Raw genomic sequence first — 13684 nt, forward strand, 5'->3', positions numbered from 1 at the left:
AGACCCACAGCTAATATCATCCTCAATGGGGAAAAACTGAGAGCTTTTCCTCTATGGTCAGGAACAAGATAGGGATGTCCACATTCACTGCTTTTATTCAACATAGTAGTGAAAGTCCTAGCCACAGCAGTCAGACAACAAAAAGAAATAAAAGGCATCCAAATCAGCAAGGAAGAAGTGAAACTGTCCCTATTTGCAAATGACTTGATACTCTATATGGAAATCCCAAAAGACTCCACCAAAAACTGCTAGAACTGATACACAAATTCAGTAAATTTGCAGGATACAAAACCAATGTACAGAAATCTTTTGCATTTCTATACACCAATAATGAAGCAGAAGAAAGAGAAATTAAGGAATCAATCCCATTTATAATTGCACCAAAAACAATAAGATACCTAGGAATAAACCTAGTCAAAGAGGTGAAAGACCTGTATTCTGAAAACTATGAAGGACTGAGGAAAGAAATTGAAGACATCACAAAGAATTGAAAAGGCATTCCATGCTCATGGATTGGAAGAACAAATATTGTTAAAATGTCTATACTACTCAAAGCAATCTACAGATTTAATGCAATCCCTATCGAAATACCACTAGCATTTTTCACAGAGCTAGAACAAACCATCCTAAAATTTGTATGGAACCACAAAAGACCCCAAATAGCCAAAGCAATCTTGAAAAGGAAAAGAAAAGCTGGAGGCAAAACAATTCCTGACTTCAGGTTATATTACAAAGCTACAATCATCAAAACAGTATGGTACTGGCACAAAATAGACACAGAGATCAATGGAACAGACTAGAAAACCCAAAAATGAACCCACAATTATATGGTCAATTAATTTTCAACAAAACAGGAAAGAATATTCAATGGGAAAAAGAAAGTCTCTTCAACAAATGGTGTTGGGAAAACTGGACAGCAATATGCAAAAGAATGAAACTGGACCACTTTGTTATACACAAAAATAAATTCAAAATGGATTAAAGACCAAACATGAAGCTTGAAACCATAACAATCCTAGAGGAGAACACAGGCAGTAACCTCTTTGACATGAGCCATAACAACTTCTTTCTAGGTATGTCTCCTGAGGCAAGGAAAAAAATTAAAAATAAACTATTGTGACAACATCAAAATAAAAAGCTTCTGTACAGTGAATGAAATAATCAACATAACTAAAAGGCAACCTAAGGAATGGGAGAAGATATTTGCAAGTGACATATATGATAAAGGGTTAGTATCCAAAATATATAAAGAACTTATAAATCTCAACACCTCCAAAATGAATAATCCAATTTAAAAAATGGGCAGAAGACATGAATAGATATATTTCCAAAGAAGACATACAGATGGCCAACAGGCACATGAAAAGATGCTCATCATCATTTTTCATCAGGGAAATGCAAATCAAAAGTACAATGAGATATCACCTTACACCTGTCAGAATAGCTAAAATCAACAAGACAAGAAAAAAACAGGTAATTGTGAGGATATGGAGAAAGAAGAAGAAGAACCCTTGTGTATCATTGGTGGGAATGCAAACTGGTGCAGGATCCGTGGAAAACAGTATGGAGATTCCTCAAAAAGTTAAAAATAGAACTACCTTATAATCCAGCAATCACACTACTGGGTATTTACCCAAAAATACAAGAATACAAATTCAAAGGTGTACATGCACCCCTATGTTTATAGCCACATTATTTACAATAGCCAAGATATGGAAGCAGCCCAAGTGTCCATCAATAGATGAATGGACAAAGAAGACATGAAGACATGGTATACATACGTGTGTGTGTGTGTGTGTGTGTGTGTGTGTGTATTATTCTGCCAAACAAAAGAATGAAATCTTGCCATTTGCAACAACATTGCTGGAGCTAGAGAATATTTACGCTAAGTGAAATAAAGCAGAGAAAGACAAATACCAATGATTTCACTCATATGTGGAATTTAAGAAACAAAACAAAGGGTCAAAGGGGGGAAAAAAGAGAGAAAGGCAAACCAAGAAACAGACTCTTTTTTTAAATTTTATTTTATTATGTTATGTTAGTCACCATACAATACATCATTAGTTTTTGATGTAGTGATCCACGATTCATTGCTTTCAGACTCTTATTTATAGAGAACACACTGATGGTTACCAGGGGGGAGATGGGTGGGGGATGGGGGAAATAGGTAATGGGAATTGAGGAGTGCATTTGTTGTGATGAGCACAGGGTGATATATGGAAGTGTTAAATTACTATATTATACTCCTGAAATTAATAAACACTGTATGTTAACTAACCAGAATAAAAATAAAAAGTTAAATAAAAAAACAAAGTGTTAAATTAAAAAAAAGAAATATGCCCACACAAATGTGGCCAAGTGATTTTTGGCCAAGGTGCAAAAGCAATTCAATTTAGTAAAGATAGTTTTTTCAGCAAATTGTGTTGCAACAATTGAACATCAGTATGCAAACAAAATAAAACAAAAACACCCTCAACCTTAACCTTACACCTTACAAAGAAATTGTCTCAAAGTGGATTGTAGATGTTAATGTACAATGTACATTTATGTACAGAGCCATATTCACTTATAATACATTTGAATTTTATTTATTTATTGGGTGGTGGTATTTGTTTTTTATTGAGGTATAATTTACATAGAATGCAAGTCATTATTTTTACATTTTGAAATATGCACCAAATCAAAGTATAATACGGTTCCATCATTCTCCCAAATTCACTTATGTCCCTTTTGTCATTATCTTTACTCCCCATACTCAATCCCTGGAGTACAAAACCCTTCACTGAATTTTTTTGCATCCCTATAGTTTACCACTTTCAGAATGTCATATAAACAGAATCAGACACTATGTAACTCTTGAGTCAGCTAAACAAATTATTTTTATTTAGCATAATGCATTTGAGATTCCTCCATGTTTCTGTACGTTATCAGAAGTGTGTTCCTTTGAACGGCTAAGTAGTATTCCATTGATGGATGTACAGCTGGAGGTCACGTAGCTTGTTTCCAATTTTGGCAATTAGATGTCAAACTGGCAAACTGCTATAAACATTTAGTTTATTCTTACTGTATTCTTAAATCCCCATTTAGAGTAAGGATGAATTCATGGAAATGGGAATGGTTGTAACAATTCACTCTTACCAAAGCATTACAATATAGTTTTTTTTTTTTTGAAGGCATTTTCCTGACAAAGCAATATATTACCTATCATCAAGGTATAGGTAAGTATTTCTTGTCTGATATCTTTGTCCATTTGAATTTTAAAAAGCAGCACAAGGATAGTTGTATATGTCCATATACACTTACAAATAAGTTAAATACTTCTGAAAAGATACACTTGAAACCAATAGGTTTATCCTGGTTAGGGGGAGAGGCAATGGAGGATTTTATTTTACATTTTTTTGCCTTTCTGGTGTATTTCCTTAAAAAAATCAACTCATGCATCCTTTACTTTTATAACAAAAAAGAAATTTGAATAAATATTGATACTACCAAGCACTGACAAGGATATGGGCAAATGGGACTCTCATACATTACTAGAAGGAACAAAAATGTGACAGTCACTCTGGAAAATGGTTTGGAAGTTTCCTGTGAAGTCAAACATAGACTTACCATATGACCTAGCAATCTCAATCCTGAGTCTCTACTCCAGAGAAATGAAAACTTATGTCTAAGCAGCAATGTGTATATCAGCTGTATTTATAATTGTCCAAAACTGGAAAGAATCTAAACGTCATTCCATGGGCAAACACTGAATAAACTGTAGTACACTCATACAATAGAATACTACTCAGAATAAAAAGAACAAACTATTGTTATACAGAACAATTTGGATGACTCTCGAAGAAAGACATGATGCTGCATGAAAGAAGCCACTCTCAAAGGGCCACATATTGCATTGTTTCATTTATATTGCATTCTGAAAAAGGCAAGACTATAAAGGATGGAGAACAGATTGTCAGGGTTTATGGGTGGAGGGAGAGATGACTATAAAGTGGTAGAATGAGGTAGCTATTTTTGGCTCTTGAAACTGTTCTGTGCCCAGATTGTGAGGGTGGTTACATGTATCAATACATATGCTAAAATTCGTAGAACTTTACATCAAAATAGAAAAAAGTGCTTTTTTGTATGATAATTTACAAATAATATTTAACATATTTGGTAGGTTAGTGTTTGTTTTAAATGTTAAATGTTAGGAAGTCCACTCCTTTTTATTCTACCTGAAATAAAAACTCAAATGTTTCCAGAGGCCAAATAGGTAAAATATATTTATGAAATTGAAGTTGTTCAGGTATAAGAAAATAAGGAATGATATGGACTGTGTTTGAAGTATAGAGTGTGTGCCCCAACGGAAGACATTCAAATCCAATTGAAAACAAGACTGCACATGCACACACACACATACACATATTTGCACGTGCGCACACACACACACACAAACACCCCTCTGGGGGCCCCTGCTCTGTATGTTGTTTTTAGGTGACTTCATGTAATTTTATAACTTCAGTCACCATCTGAATAAATTTTCTTTTAATATCTGCTACCCAGATCTACTCTGAGTTCTAAATCTATTATCTTCACATGATATCTGGATATCTTCAACTATGTTTCCCACTGATACTCCAAAACTTAACATGTTCAAAAAATGAGGTCATAATTTTGTCTTTCACTCAAAACCTTATCCTTTTGCATTCATTATGTCTCCTTGGCATACTTTGAGATAGCATTCTGTACTTGTCTTACTTAATACCTAACATGGTTTAGAACTACTTTTTTGGTATATTTTGTTTATATGCTGTTTCCTCCACTAGATTGTAACGTACATGTGGACAAGAACTATGTCTGTTTAGCTTACTGCCCTATTTCTAGGACCTGGTATATAGTAGACATCAGTAAATTTTTGTTGAATGAACAGGTACCATCATCTATCCAATCACTCAAGCCAAAAACTTGAGAGTCACCTTCCCTCACTTGTCATGTTTTCACTCACCAGTGAGTTATTAACTCATAGATTTTAACTCCTCAACAACTCTCATATCTATCTCCATTGCTTCTGCCTGAGTTAATCTCACATAATTTCTTAAAACATACAAACATAGTTTTCTTTTAAAGGCCTATTTTCATTATATAAAATTTCTTTTTATTTTTTAGGTTTTTATAAGTTTTTAGTTAACATACAGTGTTATATTAGTTTCAGGTGTACAATTTAGTGATTCAAAATTTCCATACATCACCCTGTGCTCATCACAACAAGTGCACTCCTTAATCCCCATCACTTATGTAACTCAACTCTCCACCTACCTCCCCTCTGGTAACCATCAGTTTGTTCTCTATAGTTGAAAGCCCATTTCTTGGTTGGCCTCTCTGTTTCTTTTTCTTCCCCTTTGAGCCTTTGTTTTGTTTCTCAAATTCCACACATGAGTGGAATCATATGGTATATTTCTTTCTCTATTTCCCTTAGAATATTATAATACTCTATAGATCTATCCATGTCCTTGCAAATGGCAAGATTTCGTTCTTTATCCACTCATCTATTGATGGACACTTGGGGTGCTTCCATATTTTGGCTATTGTAAATAATGCTGCTATAAACATAGGGGGTGCATGTATCCCTAGATATGTCTCCTAAGGTAAGAGAAACAAAAGTAAAAATAAACTATTGGGATTCATCAAAATAAACAGCTTCTTCACAGTGAAGGAAACAATCAACAAAACTAAAAGGTAACCTACAGAATGGGAGAAAATATTTGCAAATGACTTATCTGATAAAAGGTTAGTATCCAAAATATATGAAGACCTTACAAAACTCAACACCCAAAAAACAAATAACCCAATTAAAAAATGGGCAGAAGACATGAACAGACATTTCTCCAAAGAGGACATCCAGATGGTCAATAGACACATGAAAAGATGCTCATCATCACTTACTTTCAGGGAAATGCAAATAAAAGCTACAATGAGGTATCCCTTCACACCTGTCAGAATGGCTAAAGTCAACAACACAAGAAACAGCAGATGTTGGTGAGGATGGGGAGAAAGGAGAACCTCTTGCACTGTTGGTGGGAATGCAAACTGGTACAGCCACTGTGGAAAACAATATGGAGTTTCCTCAAAAAGTTAAAAATAGAACTACCTTATCATCCAGCAATCATGCTACTGGGTATTTACCCAAAGAATACAAAATCATTATGTAAAATTTCTAAAAAGGGATACTCTCAGCTATTTCAGCTGTCATGGTAGCTTTGTTCACAGTATATTTTGACATGGAATTTTAAATTCCCATTGCCTTTACAGCTTATACAATACAGTTTCCTATTTAACTGTATTTATTTTGTTTTTTTGTTTTGGGTTTTTTTTATTTTTTTAGATTTTTTTTATTTTTTTATTTATTTGACAGAGAGAGAGAGAGCACAAGTAGGGGGAAGCCACAGAGGGAGAGGGAGAAGCAGGCTCCCCGCTGAGCAGGGAGCCTGATGCAGGGCTTGATCTCAGGACCCTGAGATCATGACCTGAGCTGAAGGCAGTCACTTAACTGACTGAGCCACCCAGGCGCCCTTAACTGTATTTATTTTGATGAGTAATAAAGGCTACCGTTACCAAATACCTGCTATGTGATAGGCAACAATATTATGTGGTAAGTTTTTATTGTTATCATTATCCTAATTTTACAAATGGGGAACTGAGGCTTATAGAGTTTAAGTAACTTTCCCAAGGCCACACAGTAAATGACAAGGACAGGATTCTAACCCAAATTTGTCTATCAGAGTGTCTGGGGGTTTTTTTGTTTGTTTGTTTGTTTTTACTATACCATTATTACCTCCAGTCATTAGCAACTGTATTGTCATTGACCACATGTGATTAGCTCTTCATAATTTCTGAGGTACTGCCACATATTATCACATTGAATTCTATTTCAATGATCTGGGAATCTGAAACTTGGAGAGAAGTCCCTTACCAAAGTCACAGAGTAAGCTGGTGGAATCCAAGACTTCTGACTTTCTGTCCTTAACTCTTTCCATTATATTATGCTGTCTTTGTAAGTACTCTCAGGTAGGAATCTCATTTCTTTCTCATGTTTTCCATAGCATTTAGCACAGAGTTGAGCACGAAGTAGCTGCTTAATGTGTTTCTTGGTTTTATAACTTAACAAAATGCTCAGGTTTTTTTAAATACAGCTTCCTGACAACCTGAGTGATAATATCTACTCCTTTAGTTTCTCAGAAAACAGAAATTTCCCTGAATTAATCTCTTAGTAGGTGCATGGGCAACCCTTAATTCTCATTTTCAGATCTTTAACACCTTAACACTCTCTACAGTCTTCCAAACAGAATCATATTATCTTACTTTATGATCCCTTTTTCTAGTCTTCAACTTAAATACCAATTCAGAGAAATAGCAAGGAACTTTTCTACATACATAAGAATTATCACCATTTACAATATTCTTATGTTCAAATACACAGTGAGTTAAAGATGGCTTTTGTCTCAACTATTAACATTTCATGTGGGGACTTTCTTTTAGTCTGCGGACACTAACACAGACATTGTTGCTACCAATCAAGTGACACTGTGCAGTTTTTTTTGTGGGGAAGGATTCAATCCTGGGTGAAAGGGTATAGTGACAATGAGTCAGGAGCTTAAAAATGGCCCACCCTGCTGCCAGCATTGCTACAGAATCTCTTGGTGGAAAGCCCAGATCTCTTCCAGTAAACTGCTCAAAATGTTTGATTCAATTTTTTATTTGGTTGCCAATTTATTAAGTGGTTAACCTTGGACTGCATCTATCCAGCATTTAATTAATTAAAGCCAGTTTGAAATACCTTTAGAAACCTCACTAATTTCAATACACCAAGCTGGCACATTTATAAGCATCTAGCAATTGCTGAAATACTAAATCATCTTCACTAAGATGCTGTTGTTGCCAGCAGAGCATTAATCAACTGAAGAGCTAATTGTTAAGTTGAAAGAGTAAAAGCAATCCAACACACCTCTCTCTCCCCACAGTTTGGGAGGAGAAAAGTGGTGAGAATTACAGCTTCATTGAATTTCAGAGCTAGAAGGGTCCTCAGAGATTATTTAATTTATCGTCCTTATTGTAAAATGGGGAAAGTGCATTAGAACAGAGTTAGTAGCAAAGTCAGGATTAGATCCCATGGCTCTAATGCATAAGTATTCTTCATTCTCAGAATGCTTTTTATTATGGAAAATGATTCTAACTTACTACTCACCCACTCTATACCTCCATAGAGAATACTGGGAGAAGAGTATAATGATACTAAACAGTGCATCTCATAGAAAATTTCTGGCCCACATTGTTTTATTCTGTATCATGTTGGTGCAGAAACTCAGGACATAAATTTTGAACGTCTAATTCTAAAGTCATTGCTTTCTATTAAAATGAAAAGTAATCGTTTTCCTCATCACCTTTATTCCTCTTTACCTACTATAGGTGCATCCCTGATATCTGGAATATCAGGCCACAGTGGTACCTATAGCCACCGAATTACAAACAGTGGTTTAGACAAAAAGCATTTCTCTTTGGCATTGAACTTCAGGACATGCATTTGTGGAAGCACTAAGCCTCATTAATATGCTAAGCCAAACAGAATGACAATTTCCATTCTCTGAGTCCACCAGTTGAATGCATGGCTCTGCATGTGGTAATATCAGAAGAAAAATAAAAGTCAGCTATCTGTGCATGCTGGGAAACCAACTCCCCCACAACATATCAACAGTCTATGAAAGAAAAAGAGAGAAAGGGGATCGGATTCAAAGTAACCCTGGGCCAAGCAACAATAATAAATATGTCAGTGGTGCTCAAACTGGAGTGTTTATAAAAACTACCTGAGAAAATTACTAAAAATAGTCTGAATGTAGATAGAGGTAGCAGTGGTTCCCAAACCTGGCTATGTGTGTGGTAGTTACACAATTGTATACAATTATCAAAATTCATCTGACTGTACACTTAAAATGGATGAACTTTATTGTATGTACATAATAACTTTATAAAAATTTTAAGCTATTAGGTCATTTTGTGAAGGGAAAAAGGTCTTCTCCCCAAATCTAGGTAGCCACAAAAGTAAACTCAATGAAATGTTATTACAATAAGCAAATGGTAGAGATGTTAGTATTGACCTGAGGAAACACTACGGACAAATATATTTAAAAGAGAAGAACCAATGAGCTCTTTTCAAAATTAGATCATTTTATTCTTCAAGAAGCCAATTGGAACCACAATTGGTTATTACTTTTTTTCTATAAGTATGAGAAATGAGGCTAAAACTTAGCACATTGGTCAATGACTATACAGATCACATTGGGAAGGATTGGTAACAGAAGCCTAGATATGCTCATTAACATAAGGCAAGTACTAAATAGCAGATTCAATGCACATGACATGTGAAATTTCAGTCAGGTAGTTGAACAGAGCCTGATATTGGGAAAGTGTTAACAAACTATAGAAATTGGCCCAGGTATATGGTCAATTTCTTGGGAGAGTTTGTCAGCAGGAGGGTGACAACCATAGGATTGAAGTTTAAAGTTATGACTCTATTACTATAGATGAGAGGTATATGAATATCAAAAAGATTTCAATATAAAAGTACAAGCACAGGTTTGGGAACAAGACAGGCTGTCAAAGGATCTGCAATTCAAGTTGGTAGCTTGGTCATGTAAGAAGATGAAATGGGGAGATGTTAAAAGGATCTATTGAGATTATATTTTGAACTTGGAACCAAATATTAAATAAAAACTCTAGTAGGCTGGTGTGAGTCACATAGAAAAATTCTCTCTCGGGGCGCCTGGGTGGCTCAGATGGTTAAGCGTCTGCCTTCGGCTCAGGTCATGATCTCAGGGTCCTGGGATCGAGTCCCGCATCGGGCTCCCTGCTCCTTGGGAGTCTGCTTCTCCCTGTGCCTCTCTCTCTCTGTCTCTAATGAATAAATAAATAAAATCTTTAAAAAAAAAAAAAAAGAAAGAAAAATTCTCTCTCTGTTTCTCTCTCTCTCTCTGCTCTCCCTCCCTCCCTCTCTCTTTTAGCCTAAAGACTTAAGTGGCTTCCTTCCAAGCCCAAACCAGAACCTCTGATGTTACCTTCCAATAACATGAAAGGCCACATCTCCCAATGCCATAGAAGTGGAATCAAGGAAGAAAAACATTGCTCAGTACCTACAGCTATGCTGACTTAGACTGTTTTCCCTAGACCCGGACATTATGTTTGAAAAAAGAAAGGGGACAGGAGAGAAAAAAGTAAGCTATGGTTTCTCCTAGGAGCTACAGTCTGGCAGTCATCATTAAAAACACTTATATACCTGTCTCTTACTCTTTAACCATCTGCAATCTAAGAGAGTTCCCATTAAAAACTTTTTTATAGCTAAATTCAATAAACACTATTCAGTCTTCATCTCATTTGACCTTTCCATGCAACATTTTACTTAGTGAAACACACTCTTCTACCTTCAATGGCACCACACTCTTCTTACTTTCTTCCTACCCCTCTGAATTCCCTCTTTCAATATTACTTGGAAATTTCTCCCCCTCTCCCCATTATAAATGTTGAGAGTCTCTCAGAGCTTGGGCTTGAATTCTCTTACCTTCTTATTCTACATTTCAGCTCTACCTGATTTCATTTGGTTCTATGCCTTCAATCAGCGACTATGTGCTGAGGACTTCCAATTTTTTATCTTCAGATCAGACTTTTTGTCTGAGCTCATATCTACACACAGAATCTTTGTGAAACATCACTTAGGTATTTACTCATTGGCATTTCCTAGTTTGGACCATCATTATTACTTGCCTTAGAGTTGTTATTGGAGGGAAAGGGAGCAGTGGGTTTCCCTGCTCCCATTCTTATCCCCTTGTAATCTATCCTTCATATAACAGCTAGCTTCAAAATACAAAATTAGATCATGCTTGTCCACCACCTTAAATATCCCAGTGGCTTCCCAATTAGCCTAGAATAAAATTGAAGTTCTTACCATGGTCCATAGAGGCCCTGCATAATCTTGTCCTTCTCAAACTTTCCACCTTAATCCCATACAATTCTGGCCCCTTGTTCATATGGCTTTAGCTGCACCAACTTCATTTCTATTATGAATAAAAACACCAATCTCTTTTCGGCCTCAAGGTTTTCACTCATAATGTTTCCTTTGTTTGAAATACAACCTATGTAAACTCTTTCTCCCAATTATTTGTACCTAGAACACTGTGGAAAAAAGTAGCTGCTACACAAGTATTTCTTGAGTAAATATATCTCAGACATTTCTTTATATTAATAACAATATTTTAACCCATCTTTTTTATTCTTTTCAATTTCCTAATTATTAATTCTACAATAGTATTTTTTTAAAGATTTTATTTATTTATTTGACAGAGAGAGCACAAGTAGGCAGAGAGGCAGGCAGAGGGAGAGGGAGAAGCAGGCTCCCCGCTGAGCAGGGAGCCCGACGTGGGGCTCAATCCCAGGACCCTGGGATCGTAACCTGACCCGAAGGCAGCTGCTTAACCAATTGAGCCACCCAGGTGCCCCAATAGTATTGTTTTGATCTTTGATTTGATTCCTGAGTTCTACACTCTACCTTTTCATCTTATTTTGTTGTTTTATCATTTGTCTTTCAGTTCTTGTTTTATCGGATTCATGCAGTGTATTTATTAGGGTATATTCAAAACTGCTGTAACAAAGAGACCCCAAAATACAGTAGCTCAAACAAGATACGATTTTATCCTATTTCACATTATAGTTCAGAGGTAAGGTGGTATGTGGCTGGTAGGACAAATTGTGTAGTTTCAATGTCTGTGTCTAAGCAGGCTTCTCTAGTTACCATTTTCATATCTACAGCCAGTAAGAAGGGGGAAGGGTAAGGTGAGCATACTCATTCCTTTCAAGAGGAGGATCTGAAAGTGAAGCATATCACTTTTTCCCACATCCTATTGGCCAGAACTTAATTATATGGCCACATCTAGCTGTAACAAAGGCTGAGCAATGTCATTTTCTAACTGTGCAACCATATGCCCAGACATAACACAGGAATTTTATTACTTGAGGAAGATGAGGGGTGACTTTCAGTATTTGTTATATATTTTCTTCCAGATTTAGTTCTTTTGACTACTTTTCCCCTAGTGTGTTTGAATATTGGCTATGGTATTTCTTTTCACCTTGCTTATATGTTAACATGGGTGATCCCACCTATTCTAGACCTCCTTTTTTGCACTAATAAAATGTTGGCAACTTAAAGTTCTTTCCACCTATATATTATGCTCTAAATTTGCATTTATCAAACTTTACCTTAGCTAAGGGTCACTTGGAGGGCTTGTTAAAATACAAATTCCTATGTCTGAGGAGGGGCCCATGAATTTTCATTTCTAAGTTTGGGGGCAGGTGAATATAAATGGGAAGCTCAGTTAAGATTTGTGCACAGCTTTAGTTGGAACACCGGGGTTCTTCTGAAATTTGTTAAATTGTTGGTATGAGACTTTATTCTACCTGGTCAGGAGTATAACTTATTCCTGATTATATATTTCTAAGCCACAAATTGTTTTTATAATTTGACATGAAGTTCCGAAAAAGAGCAAGCCCTGTGTGTTTTTCCTACCTTTGTGTAGTGGTAGACAAGGATTTCTACTATCAAAAGTTTTCCCTTGATTTTTTTCCCCAGGCTTCTTTACTCAAACCTTTCTCTCCAAGATATTATTGATTCACATTCTTATCCCAGTACTCCCCACCATCCCACAATTTCCTTACCTCATTTGTAGCTATATGAAATTGACTTGTGATTATTTCTTCACAATAGAATGTAGGTTTCATGAGGGTAGAGACTGTATATGTCTAACTCACTTAGAACAGTGTTTGGCACAGAATAGGTACTTAATATTTTTAAATGAATGAACAGATAAAAAAACAAAGAATAGCTCTGGTTAAGAAATAGCTTAGCCTCTTCTAAAGAAGAGTATGCCTCAAACCACTCTTATTTTTTCAGTTTTTGGGGGAAGAGTATATAAAAGAAGTAGCAGGAGAGAAGGCCAAAGTTTCTGAGTACACCTAGCTGAAAGTACCCTTACCATTACAAACAAAAATGAGGAAGAAATAGGGAAAGAGAAAAAAATATGTTATCTCTCCACACTTTTAGAAGAAAACAATGCTCTCCCAAGTGAACTGCCATTTAAAACCTACCCTCTAGAAAGATGGATATCTGAACAAAGCTCACTTTTCCTCTACTAACTCTGAATTATCTGCCTCACCTGGATCAAATGGCACCTATAGCCTGGAGACAAATGGAGTTTTTGATACTGTGATAATTATAATAAAAAGAATTGGTGCTGGGCTTTTTACACTGTGAGCTGCACAAGTGCCTAGGGATCAATATCAAAAAGCTCTGTGGCATGGATCTACATTGATATATAGATGCAGGAGGCCAAATATGTGAATAATTTCAGCTCCAGAAGGAGAAAAAAACATAGTAACCAAATTAATCAAACAATAGGGGAATAATCCCTGAAGAGAAAAAAAAAAAAGTCTGCATATGAAATATAGTAGTTAATGTAAGTGGATAATAATAGACTATCTAGAAATGGGTAATATAAATGTTAAATAAGGACTTTTGAAATAGAAGTTCCATATTTCTATGTCTAGAACTAAAAGTACTACCTCATCTATGAAAAATAAGAGTTGTGGATAAAAAAGGAGTGCAAAC

This window comes from Phoca vitulina, unplaced genomic scaffold, assembly GCF_004348235.1.
Source record: "Phoca vitulina isolate PV1807 unplaced genomic scaffold, GSC_HSeal_1.0 scaffold119, whole genome shotgun sequence".
Taxonomy (NCBI): domain Eukaryota; kingdom Metazoa; phylum Chordata; class Mammalia; order Carnivora; family Phocidae; genus Phoca; species Phoca vitulina.